At 36.8% G+C, this 23,009-nt stretch overlaps 1 long non-coding RNA gene across 1 annotated transcript; it reads left to right on the top strand.

Moving 5' to 3' along the window:
- Positions 1-9,801: 9,801 nt before the first annotated feature.
- On the top strand, positions 9,802-21,214 carry LOC131364828 (uncharacterized). The gene is made up of 3 exons (XR_009206532.1): positions 9,802-10,047; positions 17,473-18,076; positions 18,167-21,214. It is a non-coding gene; the product is annotated as an uncharacterized LOC131364828 (long non-coding RNA).
- Positions 21,215-23,009: the final 1,795 nt, after the last annotated feature.

Raw genomic sequence — 23,009 nt, 5'->3', positions numbered from 1 at the left:
ATAGATGATGGAATTTGTGGCTTGCAGTTTGAGAAAATACAATATAATACAACAATATAATGTTGTTTTAGTGAATTATTAGTTGTAAGCAGCAAATCTGTTATTATTGAGAATCAATATTGGGAATATTGGGAACTGGCTAGGAATATAAGAGGGAAAAATGAAATACATTATTATGAACAATTTTTTATTTCAACATCAAACAGAAATGAAGATGTAAATGCTAATAAATGCCCACAAAGGCATTTAGGAGGACTTCTATGGCACACTGGAGGCACATGGAAAGCTGACAGAAAAACTGACAGAAAAACAGGCAGAAGACCCTGACAGCATTTCAGATTTCAGTAAGTAAATGTGCTTGTACGAATGAGAGAAACTGAATGAAGATTTGAAGGTTTGAATGGATGATCGGACAGGTTTTGTGGAGGTGGGTTCTCTATGAATATCTCAATTACATTTTACTGAATAACACAATTTACACTCCTCATTTAGCAATTTCATTCACAAATTGAACACGGAAATATGGACATGACACACATTTAGTACACTGTGCTCTTTGCCTACAGAACACATTGAGTTTTCTCCTGTAATACTTCAGAGATCAGAGAATACAACACAAAGTATCTGAACTTCAATAAAGGATCTCCTTAGATCTTTTATGCTTCCCTCCCTTGTCAACTCTCCTCATCAGATTACAGCTCAGGTTTTCAGTGGGTGTTCGGGTCAGGAGACTGGGCTGGCAAAAACTTGACTGAACAAACAACCTAGCTGTAACATCTTGCTGGAGTCAGCTAGATTAGCAAATATTTAGCCAGGTGAGTCAATGATGTCATGTATCCTAAAAAGATTCCCGGGGCACTGGGAGAAAAAAAAATCACTTAACAGTTAAGTTTTGGTTATTTTCTGTATAACCATCATTCCCTTTGTGGAAAAAAACACCTTGAGTGATGTCTGCCAAAAAATTGTATTTCCAGGGGCATTCCATGGCACCTTGCACACTTAAGATCTGACATGACTTCCAAATAATTTGTTGGCATGAAGGTGGCATTTAATTCTCGATTTGAGAGTTAGTGGCCTCAAATAGCTATCATCTTATGCAAATCTCCCAAACCAGTCCTTGGAGATTTTTTTTTTTGCCTTTCTTCCCATCTGCTTCACTGTGCATGGGGCAAAATGCACTTGGGTCCCCTTCTAGGCAGATTCATTACAGCTTCGGTTAATTTCAACTTCTTAATTGTTCTTAATTAAAACAGAGAGTATGGGTATTTTCAGGCATGTAGATGCCATGGCTTGATTGAGGAAGCTCCATCTTGTCTCATTTGTGTGCTATTTAATGTCCACCCATATTGATGACTAAGTGAATCTGGCTTCTGTGTCGCCTCATATTCATACCTCAGGGAGACCGGAAGTCATGATATGCCTATTTGAGAGTTTGTGAACACTCAGGTGAACATAGAAAAAAAGTAGAATATAATTGTGAAAATTATTTTGTGGCAAATGAGATTAAGTTCTTAATCGAAGATACCAAGGATGCCAATAATTTTGGAGCTGAATGGATTATGTAAAATCAAACTAAATTATTAATCTATTTCCTGTACTAACTCATTTGACTAATAATTCCTTGTCATTATTTTTTTTTTTAAATCTTTCAGTCACCTCAACATTTCCTGACCTTTTTATTACTTAGTCCAACATGCGCACATTGATGCAAAGTGCAAAGTGTTTCAAACAAACCTTTATTGCGGGTGTATTTTGTTTTAGTGAGAGAAAGAAAGAGCGCAGGATAGTGTGTTGGACAGCATGTTTGAGTTATGGCTTAAGTTCTGGAGTTTCCTGTGACACATCTGGGCCACATAAACACAGGCCTGTGGACCAATGACCTTCATCCACCGACGCCTACATCTGCCCACTGTCCAACCACACAAAAATAAAAAGAGGCCCTGCACACATTAAAAGCCCCATTTGTTAATTTATTCTTCATTTATTCTCATTAAGAGCCAGACATTTAAGAGTGTATTTGTTTAGGTTAATTTAAGGTACGAGTCTGTGGGTGTGCATGCAACTTATCTACTGTGAAGTACAGTAATACTGACATGTGTGTCCTGTATGCATGCATGTGTGTATGCGTTCTGTGTGTGTATGATGAATGCTCAGTTCGTTGTCCATGTGTGTGCTTGTGGTGTCTGTAACCATGTAGCAGTCAGTTCAATTTCCCCAACTGGCCAACACACCACTAATAAATCTACCACAAATACCAGACTGAGAGGTCACTGTACACACTCCCCAACTTCTGACAGTGATCACCATAATGGTAGGTGTCTCTTGTGCAAAATGTGTGTGTGTGTGTGAGTGAGAGAGAGAGAGAGAGAGAGAGAGAGAGAGTCAGTGTGGGGTGTGTTTACATGTCAGGTTGCTTTTCAAATGATAATACATGCTGCATATGCCTTTTCCTGTTATTGTAAAAGTAACAGGGAGGCATCAAGTCCAAAACAATAGTCATCCTACTGGAAGAACACATGCTTACCTATTTAATGCATGCAAAAGATGCTTATATAACAATCACATACTTACATTCACATGAAGCTCAGTTTAGTGGTACAGGATAGCTAATTTGCTGCCTTAAACAAAGTTGATCATGCTAAATAACCGAGATTAGAGCTGGAATGCGCATTTTACTTCAGGACAAAATACAGCTACTGCAAAATATTTCCCAAAAAGACATGCATAGCTTTGGAATATCAAAAACGTTACATTAAGCTGTGTGTAGCATAAAAGCAGAGAAAGCTACATAATATAAAATACCATCTACAGTACCAGGACATCATTAAGAACTAGTACTCTGTTTTACTTTTTATTTTATTTAAGTTTTTATTTTTGTCCATCATAATTGCTATATACACTTATCAAAATATTGAAAAGTGTACACAACGATGTACAATGTTCTGCATGACCCATATAATAATATTGCATTATAGCTGTGACATTAATACAGAATTTTTGATCAGTAGGTACTGAATAACGGTTTAATGTATTTAATTTTAAAAAAGGAGGGCACATTTTAATTAGCATACAATATTTAATTAAAGGAGTGATCAGTTTGTTTATATCTACAGTAAAATCTATTTACTCTTCCAATAAGGGTCATGGCTAGGTTAAGAAGGGTTAGTGAGAGGTCACTGATGCCCTTTTGTGTTTGTGTGTGTGTGTGTGTGTGTGTGTATGTGTCTGTTCGGCAGAAGAATGTAAGGGGCCCTCTGCCCATCAGTCTGTTGTGGAAGGAGGAATGAAGAGAAGGCAGCAGAGGTGAAGGATGGGAGGATAGGGTGAAGGGGAGGTAAGGGGGCACCCAGGGGAGGTCAGAGCGCGGTCAAATACAACACAGACACACACACACACACATACACACACAGACAAAACCATGCTCTGACTCTGCTAACCCAACATTCCTCTTCACTAGAAGACCATTTCCGTTTGACAGGCCTCTCCTCTATATATATTTAGTCTTAAAACAGGAACTTAAAACTAGTGTGAGAGTGTGGCAAGTATCACGTCCTGCTCCGCCATGTTTCCACACAGAGGAAAAAATGGTAGCTCCTTTGCTTAAATGAATGGACAAATAGGACATCTCGTAATCTTGGATGAATGCACAAAGATGCCTCATATCTCTCTGCATGCCACACAGAAGAAGGCTCACACTGTCCCTTACACCCATGAAATCACCCTTAATATGACCTCACACCACTACTGCCAAAAAAATGAGCTGACCTTTGACCCAAAAGATGTTTGCTGTCTTCTTTCACTATTTCTCCCTCTGTCCTTCTTTTGCTTTTTCTCTCCTAGCTGGAATGACAAGAGTGTGCCATACCAAGTCGTATGCTACACAGAGTGCACAGAAAGAGTTTATTTTAGAAGTAATCATATAATTGCATACATCAGTATAACGCTAGAACTTTTAAATGACAGTTTGGCATGTTGATATTGCCCCACAAATTGCCACTGCGTATACAAAAAGTAACTGCATTTATTCTAGATATCATTTGATCTTGCATATCAGGAAAAAGTCTATTAAGTATAAAATAAACAATACTGGCTGATAGTCTTAACATGAGGAGGAAGCAAAGACTGAAAAAGGAGATTATATTTAAAAAAGGCTGGACTTGCCAAAGCAAGGAAAAGAGAATGGGGAAAAAAGCAAGAGTGGATGAGGGATAGAAGGAGGATAATGAAAAGTAGGAAAAGAAACTGAAGGAGAAGCAGACAAAAGCTTCACCTTTAAACACGCTAATTATATTTACTGCCCCCTGTTTCCTCAGCACTAATTGATCTGTCTCAGTGCTGTGTGTCTGCCAGTAGTCTATCACTCACAACTGTGTTTGTGTTTGCTACTATTATCCGGATAACTCTCCAACCCTTTATACACACACACACACACACACACACACTGTCTGCATGTGGTCTTTCAGAATAATGAAGAGAGGAAGAGAGACCTGGGTTAAATAAACCTGTTATTCTCCAAGTTTCAGAACAGCAAAACAGAATTATGGTACATTTTATTTGTGTGTGAACTTGCAGGTTATGTAAAAGATGCATTGTTTTTAGCATAGCAGGCTGAACCACAATATGGGATTATAAACACACTCAGAAGAGTGGTTTCATCTCTCCCAGCTTGTGTATGTATCATATCCATGAGATAAATCCTGCACACACAAGCACAAAAATAACTGTCTGTAAACTAGACACGCAGGAGCCAGTCTTATTGCGTCTTGAACGGACATGTTCTCCACCTAGTCCTCAGAGCTTACACACCAATAATAGGAACCAGTGTTTGAGTGAGTACACACACAAATCCAAACACAAACACACACTAGATGTTATGATTGTTACAGGAACTCATATTAGATGGTCTACATATCCTTCTTCAGTTTAAGATTATTTAAATCAGGGGGTCACTTTGGTGATTTCCCTGCTCAATGACACGTGACTTATTTCTCCAGGTTTAAAAGGGAAATCCCCACAGTGCTGGAGTCCAGCCTTCTGTGACTGATATAAACCAAAATCTTGGATAGGTAGCTCTAGGTTTTCATACTTGCCAAGGATCATATAGCTATCCTGGCATTTGGGGAAACGATTTCGTATAAACTGTCCTGATTGCAGTGTCACATTTTGTGCTTTGTAGGCTAATTGTTATTCAATTCAGAAATGGTTTAGAGGCAAACTGGGGAAAAATTTGAATGGAATTTAGAAACTTAAACTGTGTGTGTGTGTGTGTGCGCGCGCGCGTGGGGGTATGGGTGTGTGTGTTGTTTTTGGTTTTTCAAATTTTACAGTTTGTAAAATCAAAAGAAATTACACATTTATAACCTGGATAGTTGTGTTATATAAAATATATATTATTATTTCTACACTTTAACGGATATAGTCAAAGTATAGAAGTCATATAGCCTAATAAATTAAATAATAAAAATGCTAAACCGAGAAACAACTATTGTTAACACTATTTGGCTTTTGACCACAAATTTTTACATGAAAAAGCCCCCTAAAACACAAACACTAAAGTTCCGAAGTCATTTTACAAATTATAATCCTTAATTATATAAATTATTTTTACAATTATACAAACAAACTTTCACAGCCTCACGCCTTTTTTTTACGATAAACTCTTATTCTGTTTAATATTTGAATATTGCTAGCTGTATCACAGTTCGTGTTAGAGTGTTGTTGGAGTTTTAAAATAAATTTTATTTTAAAATAAAAACATATCCAGATTTTTTTCTTCTTTTGAGCCTGTTAGACAGCTAGGTTGTGCTTCGCTTAGACGTTAACTCTAAGTCTTAACACTGTCCTCCCCATCACTCAGAAGAGAAAAAGAGAGGGAGAGAGAGAGAGAGAGAGAGGGAGAGAGAGAGAGAGAGAGAGAGAGAGAGAGAGAGATTCCATTTCCGCTCTTTAATGGCAGCATCAGTTAAGTACGCGGCTCTACGGAAATGTACTTAATAGATAGATATAAATTTATAATGCGACACATCGAACAACTATTTTATGACATATATGGTACTAAAAACGTAAAATAAATATAGTGAAATAAAAATATAAATAATATATTTCTTTTAAGATTTAGAAAAATTATACCTGTCGAAATGTGTAGACTGCCAAATTAAAAAAAAATCCTAATATCAAGAATGACTTATGAAGAATGAGTTTGCCAAAATATTTTCAATTAGATAAGTCTTTAGAGTTATCTTAATTACGAAACTGTCTTCCGACCACATCTGTCGAGGTCGACTGTTTGGTCGATTCACAGTATTTATAATAATTATATAGTTTAAAAACTATTTCATAGCTTACTAGATTTGGTTAGAATAAATTTCTAAACAGCATATAAATATTCATTTATTATACATCCAAGCATTTTCGAAGAATTTAAGGGGGACAAAAAACCCTGAACAAGATATTTTTAAACTCAGCCCTCATGTGTAGTTTTTTTAACCCTTAAATATTCTTTTTTTTTTTTTTTGCTAAAAATCTGTTTACTATAAAATAGAAAAGGATATTATAACGGCATTTTATACTGAGAACAGAAAGTCATTAAAGAAGCGCACGTGGAGGCTGTCAATATTTTTCTATTATGAGCGAACTGATACAAGAACTGAATATAACACAAAACAGGAACAAAATGATGCATTACTCATAAATCCAAATAATATAAAATAACACGTAGTCTATTTACATTACGCAATGAGTGAAATGATCCATTCTTATATATAAAAATCAAAACTAAAAATAGATTTAACATAGAGACTACTATATTCAGCATTTAAGTTCTTATGGACATTCTTTATTTTATCGTTGCATAATCGTATACAGAAATATATATTAAAGTAATTAGAGTATTTACGGTTATAAAGACAATTTAAATATCTTAAATATCTTTTTTCGTCTTTGATTTCTAACTGGTAAAATTAATTGATCCTGAATGCGTACAGCTCACAATTCTTCAAACCTGAGCCATTCAAGTTTTAAGTTTGAGCCATGTTTCTTTTCTTCTGACGCATTTTAATTTCTCTCTGTATGAACCAGAGCTCAGGCCAGAGAATATACGGGATGTGGGTTGCTTTGCGCCACCTGCTGTTTGTTTTTGAAAATCCTGCTTCATTTACAATGTAGTGAAGTATTTACTGAGATTAGTCAATACCTACATGATAAAGTGTTTAGTAAAAAATTTCATTTGTTCATAAACAGCTTTAGTTCCCATGTCTTTTGCCAATTGTCTGGATAAAGCTGATGAGCACCCAGAATACGCTGAGGTCATTGTGTGGCCATAAATATTTCAGCTTTGCTTGAGCCCACAGGAATCTGTTATGTGAGTTGATCAGCTGTAGAAGGCCTCTCTGCATTCCTCTTTCTAATGTCCCATAATTATCACCCAGACGAGACGGAGATTTATAGTTTCCGACATTCGCCACGTGTATCTTCCTAGATGATTGGCGTAGTTATAAATAAGTCTCCCTTTTTTACATTAGACCTACACTGTAGGCTGAGCTGTACGTTTTTAAGCTAACGCACAGCTCAAAAACACTCGAAACACTCTCGCTTTCAAAATATATAAGCTGTTCAACGCCACGCCACTTTCTTTGCAGACAGCAAAAGTCAGTGGTGTGGGAAAAATCTAATCTACGCAAATCGATTTAATTGTATCAATTAATATTCCAACTTTTGCTACAGTGCTCCAAAAAAAAAAAAACGAATACGCGTGTAATCACGTGATCATGTTTATCACAAGGCATTTTTTGTGTAATATGTGATCACGTGAATAACATCTTACGCCGTGACACCGTATATGTCAGGGCGTATATGTATATATAGAGAGAGGCATAAGTATGTTCATTTTTTTTAATTAATCAATAGCCTGTAGTATGATATTTCCGTTAATAGTATAAATTCGGTCCTTTTAATGTCATTAATTGCTTTCCTATATAAACAAAGATTCAGTCAATAATAACAGCATCTCATTCATTCATTCATTCATTCGTTCAATCATTTATTCATTCATTCATCTCTATTAAGCTATTCATTCGGGGTGAGTCGGGAGTCTATCCAGAGAATACTGAGTGGGAATACACACTGGATGAGAAGCCAATCCATTACCATTATATCTTCTCTTTCCTTTAAAGAATAAAATCATTTTAAAACATTAAAGGTATATCGATAACGTTTTCAGACAGTGCATTGTTTTCTGGTATATGTATTTATTACAGAATTATACAGCTCCATAATAAAACAGTCCGCCTAATTGGTACTAATTTATTATACAACTTATAATTCATTCATTGGCTCAGTATGGATCCTGTACTCTGCGTGTCCTTGAATTCAGCCACCCATACAAATCTTTTTGAAAGTAATAAGTAGTTTGAGGAAACTGTGTGATTATTTCTGCGTGCAGTTTGTAAGATGTTGAGCTGTGATTTGCATGCAAAAATCTTTTGGCTTATTGGCTAATCTTATATTTAAATTAGGTGATGAAAACTCCAAATTTAAGAAGTCATTTCATCCTGCGTGTTTATAAATAGTTCACATATGAAGTCTATACTGCTGCTTTGGAACAATAACTATGGAGAAAACAAATGATTAAAATACAGCTATTAGTTTACTTTTATAATTACTGATCTGGCAAAAAAAACCCTAATTAATTATGTAATCCCTGTAGTAGTGAAGACGGATTAGCATATATGAAAATACAAATATTTGGTTTCATTCGGGAATCATTCATATATCATGAATCTTCCTCTTTGTTCCGTCTGCACAGGATGATGGTTCTGGAAAGTGGCTGTAACCCAGCCTACATCCGCGTCGCGACAAACCCAAATTAGGCTATATAAAACACTTAGCAGTGGAATAACCTCAACGATTAGGCGTATCATTCAAGCCATTATTTTGATTTTATGCGCTTAATTTTATTTAACACGGAAATATTGATTCCACATATAGGCCTAATGCAGTTAACTAACAAAACAGCTTACATGTCCCAATCATGAAAAATTAAACTGAAGGGAGTATTAAAAAGTCCAGTTGCTATCTCTTTAGGAATGATCTTTAAATGCGTATAAATCAGAGGGAAATCTTTTCTACTGAAACAGTATTACGACCCGCTTAAGGACTTCACAGAAAAAAACTTTATGGATGAAATATATTTTCGTTAAAACACGGCAAGTGTAATAGCTGCATAAGTCTTTGTATATTCCAAACCAGCTCCAAAAATTTTAAGTCTTGCACAGGTTAGATTGTTGGTTGTATAAGCCATGTTCAAAAACCACATATTAGTGTATTATATACAGCATGCGTACTCATTTTGCAGATTTAGCATGTTATGCGGTATCGGACGCAGCCCATTAAAAGTAACCTCTGTTTGGTCAGCCTATAGGGCTACACAAAATTTTTCATGTTTGTACTTGACCACATGGCTTTTTGCACTTTTTGCTGTTTAAATATTTAGGTCTATTTACATTTTTTATATTAATTAAAAATGACTGGGCATGATTATACCAAGACAAAAATATGAAAAGCCCTGATTGAACGATTAATGTCTAATAGCTTAAAAATAACACATCAGTGTCTGTGTAACCTAAACATCGGAAATGGGAATATAATCACCCTAAAACTAACTGCTAAAGAGATGGTATTGAAAGAAAGAAAGAAAGAAAGAAAGAAAGAAAGAAAGAGTCTGTGTCACACTGAAAGTGCACTTCTTTGCATAGAAACAAGTGTGTGTGTGTGTGTGTGTGTGTGTGTTAGTCTGCGCGAGCCTCCGATTTGTACAGACTTGAATGAGAGTCACTGAGACAGGATTCTCCAACCAAACCATTTATTTTCTCCGTCATCCTTTTCGAAACTGTCAAACAAAAGTTCGCACTTACTCTAAAGATCATGCGCTTCATAATGGCTGAGTGAAAATCGTAAACGCTGAATCGAGTTTCCTGTGTCGTTTCTTTTCTTTTCACTTTTTTTTTGGTCCGAGGTCTTATTTTAACAAAGCAAAGTGAACTTGATCGGGTAAGTTGTGATCTGTCATGCGTGTGGACTGCGACCTTAAAAATATAATATTGATATAGAGTAGACTATAATGCGAGCATAGTTTTGAAGTTTTTCTCTACTGCTAAATGTTTAGATAAATAATAAAACATCATAACATGTGAAATAAACATGGATTGTTTTTTTTTTTAAACTTAAATTGAATGGATAATTTTTAAAGCCTCAATATTTCAGTCTCTTGGAAAGCATATCCATGTATTAATTTATTATTCAATAATTCACAAATAATATGATTTTTCTTGACTAATGATTGTTTTGGTGATCGTTGCTATACATTGCATTTCATTTCGAGTGGCTGTGATAATTTTCACCAAATACTCTGACAGACTTTAATATTTGACTAATTGTAACCTAGATTATTTGCCTTTACTCTATATGTAATATAATTGTTCCTGTAAAATATATAATCAATGTGGGGCTGGTAATATCTAAAATATGTAATAAGTTACAGGATAATAAATTATTTTCAAAAAAATCATTTTTGACATAAACTGTGTTACTGTTAAATATAGAATATTCTCCTAGTCATAGTTATATTTTATTTATTAGCATGAAGGTGGATAAAAGAATTGTTCTTCTCACTTTCTTTGTCTTACTTGTCTTTAGCACTATTAACTAGGTGTACTTTGATCCTATTGTCAAATAAGTGTTACTGAAAGAAGTCTGTACAAGCTAATACACTTAATCTGATGAGACATGAGCTGGTTTTGTCAACTGTAATCACACCAAACTGCGCCAAGGTCGTGTATTTTTACCTTTCCTATATGAATATGAAAGTCAAAAATAGACTGTGTATTAGTTCTGTTCTTTAAAGAATTCAGCTATCACCTGCCTGACTGAAGCAGAACTATAGAACAATGTACGTAACACTTTGTGAAGTGAAGCTTTGTCCATTGTACAGTGTGAGTGCAGGACCGCGTCATCTGCATTCTATTAGCCTTGACATCATCTTAACTAAGTGATTGACGTTACTCTGTAACTCGTTCTCAGCTCAGATTAGCTTTATGCATGGTACAGTGGAGACCAACAATGTTCTACTGAGACTACTTTGACGGTACTAAGAGTGCATTAGAGCTCCTTCTCTTTAATATTAGCACATATATTTGTGCCCTTGAGATGTCAAACAGCAGGAATGTATGGTACCTGTGAGGCTGATCAGGAACCAATTTGCATTTTTGCCAAGCCTGGTATTTCTGTGTTACCTTACAAACAAACTAAAGTCAATAAACCTAAGGCAAAAATATCTTCTTGTGTAATCTTTGTTTTTCTTTTACCACTCTACAAACAAATCAGTTTGGTTCATGTGGGATATATTTGAGTGCCAGCCGTGAAATAATAATTAGCACCTGCCTTCAATTTAAAATGCTATTTTAATGGCTTAAAACTAGATAAACTCCAAGCAAAGAGTGGCACCATGCCAGTAAACACAAAATTGCAAATACCCACGTTACTCTCTCCACAAGTGACACGGTCCCACCTGAGAGTGCAGTGATTGGGGTTTAATTATCCACCAAAAGTGAGGGAAAGGTTGTGTGAACATCTGTGCCTCTGGAATAAGCCACTGGCTGTGTTACAGATCCCCATGGGCACAGCATCTTGCTGTTACTCATTCACTTTGTCAAGATCATTATTTGCTTTTGGGTATCTGCCACGAGTGTTTCATCCATACAGAACCTGTAATTGAGTATCATAGAGCCAAGACTCAAATTGATTTGTTCTACTGTAGTTAAGCGTTCTAACATAATGGCACTACGGTACAAATAAAAAGAGAACTAAGCTAAAGAAGGTAAATACTAGTCAAAGGTTTGGACACAATCGATTTTTCTTAAAGTCATTTTACTAAAAGGTTCTGGTTGAAATCTCTTCCCAGAACAAATGTAAATAGTGAAGTTAATGTCCTTGTATAAATCTTGTAATTTTAATAAATTGCTTTTCATGAGTAAAAATAAAATAGTTTTTTAAAATATAAATACTTTACTTTTGACTGCATAATTCCATGTGTTATTTCAGAGTTCTTCTGCCTGAAAAATACTAATAGAAAAAATAAACCTTTAACTGGTAGTTTACATTATTCTGAACTGAGGTAGTTTGAACGTGAAAAATCTACATTGGGCTTATGTTTTAATCTTCTGCCCTGATTTTACCTCTGTCTGTCATCCTTGCTCAGCTGTAATTCATCCCACCACCTTCCTTCCTTGTCATGCACACTTCAGTCTCCATCACACAGCCTACTCTTTGCATACTCTTTTATGCACTGCTATGCATAAAAAAAAAGGTATCTCTACTTCCTATGTCTCCCTTGCAGTGGCAGACAGGAAAACAGGTCTGGTCTGGAGGTTACCCTCCCTACCTATCCTCTGGCTTAGCATAGTCAGACTTTTTCCCAAGCCAAGCCAAACATAGCCTTCTGCCAACGACAACCTTCTCACAACATCACATGCACAATACACCATACCAAATAGGCTGTGAGCTGGCCAGGCTTCACATGGCTCAGTCCTAATGGGAAAAATAACCTTGCAAGTTTGTGTGTGTGTGTGTGTGTGTGTGTATGTGGTGGGTGAGAGTGCAGATCGTAGTCAGTCAGCTTCATGTAGAACATGTTTGTGGTTACGGCACATTTGGGAAATGAATAAAAGACTAAAACGAATGAAGCCAAGGAAGAAATAATGAGAGATAGAGTGATTAAAGAAAGACAAAGAATGTCATCATTTAGTACTGGCCACTGTTCAATGGAAAAATCACCACTGACAGCATCATTTATCCCAAGACTAGGCTTAATCTGTTTTCAGAAAGCCCAGCCCAATGAATATTGGGTGTGCAATCCGGCAGGTCCGGAATGAAGTGAAAGCATGTGTGTGTAAATGGGCACATCAAGGAGAGCTACCCAGAGACAACATGAGGAAGAAACAGCCTGTTATGATGAAATGTTTGTGTCTTGGCATGCTAATTATGCCACAGATTCCCTCGCAAAATTATTCTGCTGTTGTCATTTCGCCTCCTGACTCCATCAGAGAGCAGGCCAAATGAGTTTCCATACACACACACACACACGCACATACACACATACAGTGCAAATTACATCCAGGCTGATTTCACCATGGAAAAGTTCTGCTTTCGTGTTAAACACTGCTATGTTCACTGTGCTTTCCACAAAAGGCCCTTTCAAAATGTGCATTCAAGAAGAAACCGTTCGTATAAACGATCCCACACCTATAAATTATTGCACTCCCATAAATTATGTCAGTGTGAAGCTTATTGCTTCATGGCAGATCACAGGTTTATATAAAGGATGCTGAATTATTTTAAGAAGAGTAAAAAGAAATTTATTATGGTGTAAAGTTTTGAATTATCACAAGGCCTTTCATGCTTGTAAATGTCACTGGAGCAGAGCAAGTTCATTCATTACTTCAGCCTTTTGTGAACTAACCAAATAGTAGACACTAGACAGTAATCCCTATGCAACTGAATTTACAGTAAGGATGCAGTCGTATATTTTTTCAGTTGCGTGTTTGTTCACATGTGCATGTGAAATTCGTTATTGCACTGGAGAAAATAGAAATGCAAGACAATACATTATTTTACATTTTAAAAAGGCTTTTAAACTTTAACATTCCTTGTACATGCTCCCTGAACAATCTGGCCTCCATGTGAAACAGCGACAAAAATCTGTAAATATGTGACGCAGATAGAAAAATACAGGGGACGGTGTGAAAAGAGAAAGGAATTTTTACGACAGTGTCAATAGGATGCATGGGGGAGGGACGTTGCATCCTGACGGTTAGTTGTTGTCTTTGAGCTTGTAAACGGTCAGCCATTTTAGGTCTGGTTACAGCACTGTTTGATTAGGTGCATGTTTACTTGGAAGTGAGCTCAGCAGGGAGCCTGTGAAAATCTGTGACAGAGCAAAGGTATGACATTGTCCATGCAACAGATGGGAAGCTGCTTTAACTAAACATGAGCGCACATTTCTTAATCAATTAGAAATGGCTTCCCGGAAACCAAACCAATGCAAAACTTAATCATACAATCCTCTCCCTGATAGCACAGTGTGATGCTGAAAGCTGCTCTAATATCATGTTCATTTCTTCTTCTGTTAACGTTAATGAACCTAAAATTAGATGAGCATGTAAGAGCACACCTCTGCATTATTAAAGCAAATATTTGCTGGGAAAAAGCAACACAAGGTGATTCATTGTTTTTCTTTTGAGACAATGAAATAAAAAATAAAATTTGGAAAACACATTTGCTCTTTTGAATAGAATAGAAATAGACTGATTATTAATATCAAATCTATCTTTTGATACTCATAAGTTCGACATTTTTACTATCTGGAATGATTCCTGGTAACCATACTGCCTCTGGTTGAAAGTCTGAACTTTCTGAGTTAAAATCCGTTAGTATGAGAAATTACTTTTTAATTACTTTTAAGAAATGAATTTTTAATTACTTCAGAATTGTACAATTTCAATAGATCCCCTTTTTATTCATTTTTTTCTGTTCTGTTATAGCCTCAAGATATTCACTGTGATACATAGACAGATAAAGGGAGAGAGTGAGAGAAAGTGTGTGTGTGTGTGTGAGAGAGAGAGAGAGAGAGAGAGATTTAATTTTCTTTGAATAGTTGCTTCAGCATCAGCAAGGCTCTGTGCAAGCGTGTGTGTGTGTGTGAGTGTGTGTGCAGCTGTGAGGCAGTGTGAGTAAGATAGCAATTGTGTTCTTAGTTACTGATGTGAATGGAGCTGCTGTAAATCTGCAGGACGATGTAGAGAGCTCCTTTTTCTTACACAGACACACATACACACACACCCCCACACATACACACACACACACACACACAGCGTGACTCTGGTTCCCGCTTCACCTTCATATAAGATTTTGAATGCAATAAACTTTTTCTCATGCAAATGACAAAACACCAAAACAAATGTTTGTGATATTTTTCACACGTTATGCATTATATTTTGTAGTAAACACTGCAATATCATGTTTATGACTCTTTCACAGAGTGCTAGTTTAAATATAACCTATAAAACCCATAAAATGTTTATTTAAACATTTTCACAGTTATTCATTCAAAAATTAAGAAAAACGAGAATCTGTGACTTGGGCATGTCTTGAGGTAACTGGAGTTTATTTTTGTAAATCCTCTCTCCTGTGATCTCTAGGTATTGTGCCTATGTATTGATCAAATACAGGGAGAAGGCTGAGAGAGTCCATGCTACAATTGAATTACAGGGACACTTCATTTAAAGTGCAAGTGTATACTGATTTGGTTTTCTATTTCCATTAGAGTAGACTGATGTCTGCTTTTTGACATGCTGCAGTGCCTGGCCCACCCAGGGAACCCCTTTTTGCAACAAATTCAATAAAGATCTGTTACATACACTGTACTAGTTTACAAATGTACCGTTTTAACCCGTTGCTGTGATAACCTAATTATTTTATGAATTTATTACAATTAAAATCATTTCAGAGCTGAACTCTGCCATTCATTTTACAGAGGAGTGACTTATCTACTTATTCTAAAAAAAATCGTAAATGCATCCTCTGACATTGGTAGCATAGAGAAAAAAAAAGAAAATGTGCTTGTGTTATGTATGTAGCGTTGTTAATAACTGTGCCTACATGTGAGCATAGACAGATAAATGCATACAGATAACATGTATAAATGTAAATGTTAAATGTTTAATACATATCTAATGCATTATCCATAATATCATTACTGCCATCATTATACCCAATCATATGTGTGTGCATATGTATAGGTGCACTTGCTAATAGATAGAGATGTGCTAGGGGAGGGAAAAGATCCCATGGAGGCTTCATCAGGTTAATCACATGTCCCTAATGCCCTAAACAGTGTATGCTGCCAACAGTGCCATACAGCCTAGAGGCAGTGCCCTCTGCTGATCAGCTCCCACTCAACCTGCTGCTTAACCCAGGAGTAGAGTTTAGCCTGGGGTCATGACCCCAACCACCACTTTCTTTAGTATAGATAGAGAGTAACAGGGGAAGAGAGACAGACAGACAAGCATTGCAACATGTGTAGACAATGAATGTTGGGCAATAAAGCCAAAATACAGGTGAAGAGTAGAGTGAGTAAAAGTAGATAATAAAACAGACTGCAAGTGTGCTTGTGCTTCCTCCACTCCACACTGAAATGCAAATGCAAGCAACTAAAACATGAGACAGGTCTTTAAATAAGACAAGAGATGACAACCAGGCTTGCTAATTGCATTCCTCTTTGTTCCCTCTATGAATTTTCTCTATAGAATAATCACACAAAATACTTATTCACAAAACTAGCAATTGAAATATACATTAGAAATGCATTTGCATAACTCTAAACTATGATGTACATACATAAAAATATATTTAATCACATAATTGGTTTATTGTTTTGAATGAAACTCAAAGCTGTTTTCACGGCTTAGCTTCGGGTAAGCAATCAATGCTTCGCTAACACTCCCTTTGCTACAGTCTTTAGTTTTCCTTTATCCAAACTTAGCAGCGCTCCAACACACACATACACATGCACACATTCACACAGTCCCTTGCGTGGTGAATGTAAATGAGGTGGAACAGCTGAATTTGTAACGGCGGCGACAGTAATGCTAATGGTGGGTAATAATGGCCGCAGTGGACGCGTCAGCATTAGCGAGGGCGATGGCTGAAATATGACTCGTGACGAGGGTCTAAATCTGCTTAGCATTGATTTTGCAGTTTTGATGAAAATGCACCACGGGCCTGCAGGGCTCCCTAAAATCAATTGAACTCCTTAGAGATAGAAGCCCAACGGCACTGTGATGGACAGGTCTGAGCAGCAAGCATCCAGACAACCTAATCGTAGTCCGAGGCACTCCACGATGCCAGTGGTGTTCGAGTTTTGGGACAATATTGAGTATGTATCGAACACCACACAGGCACCTAGTCTAAGTGTTACTCAGGGAGATTGTAGCTGGTTTTGTTACATATTCGATTTGCAAGATGCTAAAGGCAGAGTGGAAATAAGCTCACTGAAAGGGTTGCATTTTGACTAGAAAATAATAAATACATTTAAATTTTTCACTTGAAGTATTTCCTAATTACCAAAAACCAAAAAATTGGGCTTTAAGCTACAGAATCATGAGAGAATGTAAAGAATATAGCATACCTCCAAGACCTATTTAATGTATATAATTGGCTTGTACCTTTGAGGCTACATTTATATATGTTTGTACATTAGGGAACAAAAAATGACCTGTACACTCCTTTGTTTACGACTGTGCCAGACATTACAAGGTAAACTCTAAAGATGGATGTGGATTCACTAGCAAAGCCCTGTGAGAATTCTCTGTGTACGTGAATTTATTTATTTTTTCTTGACTGTGCATGTTTGCTGCATAGGCATCCTCTGTGACACTGTGTGCTCATGACCTTGCCATGACCGCTCTGCCTGTGTGACCTCAGGATGACCTTCATGAGGAGAAGCATGGCAGGACAGATGAGTTTTCTGTGAATAGGAATTGGAGCACTGCGGCGCAGAAGCCACCCAGACGCCGTAGACCTCATTCTTCCTGCTCACCCACTCCATCACACAACCACACACAGTATCAGCACACACCTGCACATGTCATACATTTAAAAAAGGTTCACTATATGACAGTACTGCTGTGCTGTTGGTCATAATGCCAGATTCATATCATAAGGGAGAAGATATAATTACCACTGGGAACCAACTGGAAAATGTTTCACATTGACTTCTAAAACGTAGTCAGAAATTAGTTGGCTTTGTAACAGGCTTGATTTTTTTTGATCCTGGCTGCAAATTAAATGCAAACGGTTCTTAAGAATTACACCATCTCAGTAATTTTAATATTAATAATATTAAAACAATGTTATTTTCTCAGAGACCCACTTTCAACAGACCAAAGCGTTTCTTCATTATATGCCGCATTAGCCACTGTTGTGATCTACTTTCATACATCAGTGCCCCATGACATTAACAGGGGTGAGAATCTCTCATAAGCCAATGCAAGTCTATTATGCATCTATAATTTTATATTCAATTAATTTTTTTTTCTTTTTTTCTGTGGTACAGGTGTCCTACATTTCTGCTATTACATGCTGTGGAAATCCAAATATACATGGACTGCTGGTAATTTGAAAGCATGGTTAGTGCATGCGTGGTGCACAACATGAGAGAAAAATAAAGCTTTAAATACTAGATCCCTAGAGTTAGCAGGTCAGGTGGTTCTTTTATGCTGTTCTCCTGGAGGGAAGGGTCACTTCAAATCAGCTCTTCTGATTGATCGCCTTTATTCTACTATGAAACATTTCTATCCTAATGGGAATGGTTGACTCTACCCGTAGTGCATGAGGATTCACCAAATAGTTTGAGGATAATTAAATGGTGTAAATCATATGATATGACATTCACAATCACCAGCTCTCAATCCAGTTGAACGCTTTTGGGAGATTTTGGACTGACATGTGAGACAGCGCTCTCTGCCAGCGTCGTCAAAACACCATCTGAGAGAACATCGTTTGGGCGAATAATGTCTATCTCTCAAGTAAAGTTCCAGAGACTTCCGGAGAATCAGTGCCAAGGTGCACTGAAGCAGTTCTAGTGGCTTGTGATGGATTAACATCCTACTAAGACCCTTTATTTTGTTTCTTTCTTGAATTAGTCACCTACCTGTGCAGCACATGTTGATGAAAAGATAAAAAGGTACTGTACAACCAGCATTTTTCTATGCAAGGGAAATAAAGATGCATAAACAGGTTGAATTGGGAATACTGTGCATTTTCATATGCTCCCCAATTCACTGTTCTGATTGCAGCATAAGGCAAGGTGCGCACCAGCACTGCTTCCGTCTCTATTGCTCTTCAGTTTAATCAGTCCGCATGGTATCAGCAGCCCAGCAGGATTTTATCTTCATTTTTACAAGTTTCTGTAATTCCCTTTTTATGTTGTTCTCTCATTTTTATTGTGTCTTTTGAGTTCTGTATAAATTTATTGTCAGATTGAACACACTGTTTAAATCGCTACCATCTGTAGATACTTAGTTTTTTTACATTCTAATCATGCAAAGATCACTGAATTAAAAAAAGGCTCTAGAAAAGGTAATGTGTAATAAAAATATAACAGTGTTTGCTTTGTTTCAGTTAAAAAAAAGCCATTAGGGCTCTCAGTTTTAGTTGGAGTGCACGTTGAGGTTTTGCCTCAGCCACTAGCAAGGTCGCTGATTGACTTGAGTCTCAATTAGGGACAATGCATTTAGTCCCCTGAGTGCTCTTATGTAAATCACTAGCTCAGATGCTGACAGCAGTGCCCACGCGCACACAGATCACACGACACATGCAGTTTAATTAGGCCTAGGTGCGCATGCACAGAGCTCACTGACAGATGTGCGAGTGTGTGTGGGGGTGGGTGGGTTCGCTAATCTTATTGTGTCCTACTATGAACCCATTAATAGCATTTCTGGATGTCCAGGTATGCATGAAATAAACATATATTTGTCTGTGTGTATGTGTGAGGGGAAGAAGGCTTGCATCACAAAATGGCTGAACCTGTTTTCCACAATAGGGTCTGTGTACTTATTATTATCATAATATAAATGAATCATGAATTCTGAAGGCTGCTCCAGGTCATTCTTCATCAGACACTCAGTATGCAATCTTTAACAATTTCCAAAGTTCTGGTGGCCATTATAGTTAATGTGGATCTCGTTCCCCGTATCTCAGTTTGATTAATACTCCTGCTATGTTCAGAAAAACCACAAGAGAAGAGAAGAAACCAGAAGAGCTGACCCTAGATCAGCAAGCGTGCCGAAAGAATCTGCTAATACATAACAATTATACGTCATAAAAAACCCACACATTAAGCACACCATTTCCATGATTAGTCTATTTATTTATTTCAAAGGCACAAGAAACAGTATGCAACAAAAGAAGGATGCAGATTTTCTGCCGGAAAAAAATAATAACTGTTTTGATTAATATCACAATCAAGGTAATAAAGTGGTATCAGGAGTAATTGTGGACGTGGCAGAAAACACAAATAATTGTGATTCATCAGAGCAATCTCAGAATACACATCTGGATTTGTGGAAAATGGTTATCATCATTGAAACTCATATGTTAAATGTCAGTAATTTGTTAGGACAAGTTTTAGTAGTACAGCTGTTTGACTCGCATATGTAGTCAATATTAAATGACAGGCAGATTCTGTCTTAATGGTATACTGTGGAACACACACACACAGACACACACACACACACAAAACCAGCTAACAAGCATGCTATTTTCGTGCTTTTTAATGATCAGGGAACCTTCAAGCCTGCCAATTAAATAAGCCAATAAGAGGCTATTAAATAATACATGGCTGTTATTTAGTGTCACAATTAAAAAATGCACATCACTGTAAACTCAAACAGCAGAAACAACAGACCTTTCATTTAGATGGGAACGATAATGCTCTGGGTCCTAAAGCTGCCCTTACATCTGAGCACCAGTGGTGACCAGACATATGCCCGTTTAAAACGCTGTAAAGCAGAGATCCCTTTTTAATGGGCCGTGCCAAGCCCATAGGACAGACGCACAGGGAAAAGAGAGAGATGATCCATCTTCGCCCCTCTTTTTTTATAGGGACCAATAAAGGTGTCTGTCATAAATTGTTTGGAGATCCCCCACTCTTGAAAAGCTCCACAATAATGAAGGAGCACTGGACAAGCTGAATAAATCTCGTCCACATACACAGGCTGGCATTGATAGAAATGCACGCAAACAGGCTCAATGTTCACAAATTCAATGATGTGGCAGATTGGAAATATGAACACACATGCTTGGCCACTCATTTTATTTTGGCATGGATTAGCAGGCCTGGTCTGTCCACAGATAAAAGACTTTTCAACACCTCACATCTTTCAGACATACACATCAGCACTGGAGGAGACATTTGTAAATGTACACAACTGCTTACTGTGTTTCAACAGCCAGAATCTGGTGTGGGTATTTATGGATGATGCTATAATATAAACTGCCTTACTGCAAGGGTAACTTCCACAACACACACCAATGTACGTAGATGCATTTCTATGGTGGGTGGCTTTTTGTGTGGTTATGTTCATTGTTTTGTCTGCGATTAGGAAATATGTGTATTTATGAGAAAAACTGATAAGCAAATAAAGATATAGAACATTTGGGTTCTTTTTTTTCTAATTGTGTATTTTCTATGTTATTTGCCAACTTCAAGTTCAAAACATTAGCGAGAAAAAGCAAGATGTAGATGTAGCACTGTTTGAAATTTACATTATGGTATTACTAATGATATTTAGGTAGTTTTGTCATGATAACTAGCAAGCTAATAGTAAGCAACTTTATTACCATTATTAGCTGAATAAAAATACCAACACCAGTCATTTTCTTAATTTTATGTCTGTAGATCCAAAAGAGGAAAGGTGACATGGGTTAAAATGGGAGCTGTTACAAAGGAAAACGATATTTCTTTTCTTTTTAGAGGTAACATAAGGTTACCTTTGCTAACTATTACTTTCATAGCTTGCTAAAGTATTATAAATACAAGCTGTTAGATCATGTTATTATTATTTTTTTCCTGATGAAACAGAAATCAAATCCTCCATTTAATACATTTAATTAAACACACCTTTTGAAGCTTGGCTGCTTCTTTTAATAGCTTAGTAGCTAGTAATTCTGTTGGTTGCAACATTTTTTTAAAATGAAAGAACGTCTTAGATTATAGAAATCTGGTGGGTTTATTAAACACCCATGAAATGAGTAGAGTAGAGTTTAGTGACTACATATTTAAGGTTTTCACACTGGATATACTCCGTGCTCTCTTGCCTCTTAAGAAGGTGACTGATGAGGTGAACTAAGGTCATGGATCTTTAGAAACAAGTGAACATGTTGCTATCTGTCTACACCTGATGACCAATAAAATGGACAAAGTAAGGAGTATTCAAAATTGTCAGAGTATTCTATGATTTAGAACATATCCACACATCTGCAGCGGATTAAGCATTCTACCATTCTTCTTGCAACACACACTCACAGATATATGCTTAGCAACTGCCTTACTCCACATACTGTAAAGGAACACTATCAACACATGAGAGCTATTCTGTGACACTGTAATCAATGCAAAGGCTTGACTTGCAAACAACACAAATCAAGCCAAATTAAGTTCAAGAGGCTGTTGAGCTGCTAACGGATGAGCAATGCGACATCAGGGTGCTGGCTCAGACACAGAGATAAATAATGACAGTCTGTCTCTTGCTGGACGTCACTCACGGCTGAAGGATGCTGTGGCGTAAGTGCTGTGTGTTTGGGCTGAATGCCACAACATCAAGTGCTTACTGCAATCATTAATATTCACTTAAATTTTGGACTATGTTTTATTAGCTTACCTTTATGGATGAATCAGTTTAAATTTAAAATAATGTTTATTTAACCTAGTTTACTAGTTGCATTATTAGATTAAAAATATATATAAACTGATATCAAATAAAAAGAACCAATGGCTTTCTTCATCAGCTTTCATCAGCAAAGTGTCCACCGATCTATACTTTCCCAACATATAAGACATAAAAGAACAAAGAAGGTCTATTTTAAAATGTACATTTACTATAAAGGCATGCTGATTCACTATATTTCCAACCCTGCCAAAAAAAAGTATAAGATTACAGTAAGGCCAAAGTTCAACCTACTTGACTGAACCATTTGAGTGATATGAAAACGATAACAAAATTTGTCACTGTGCTAGTTCTTCTAAATGTAGACGAAGGGCAATCCCTCACTTCAGGGACAGGTCTTCCGGACACAAATTAAGCCTTTTCCTAGAATGAATCACACTGTCACTGGTCATTCTCTGCAGAAAATTCCTCCTAGTCCAAAACTAGGTGTGATTTGGGGGTCCGGAAAAC

The sequence above is a fragment of the Hemibagrus wyckioides genome, linkage group LG02, assembly GCF_019097595.1.
Source record: "Hemibagrus wyckioides isolate EC202008001 linkage group LG02, SWU_Hwy_1.0, whole genome shotgun sequence".
Lineage (NCBI taxonomy): Eukaryota > Metazoa > Chordata > Actinopteri > Siluriformes > Bagridae > Hemibagrus > Hemibagrus wyckioides.
Note: the sequence above shows the minus strand (reverse complement) of the source record. Positions and strands in the feature narration are given on the sequence as shown.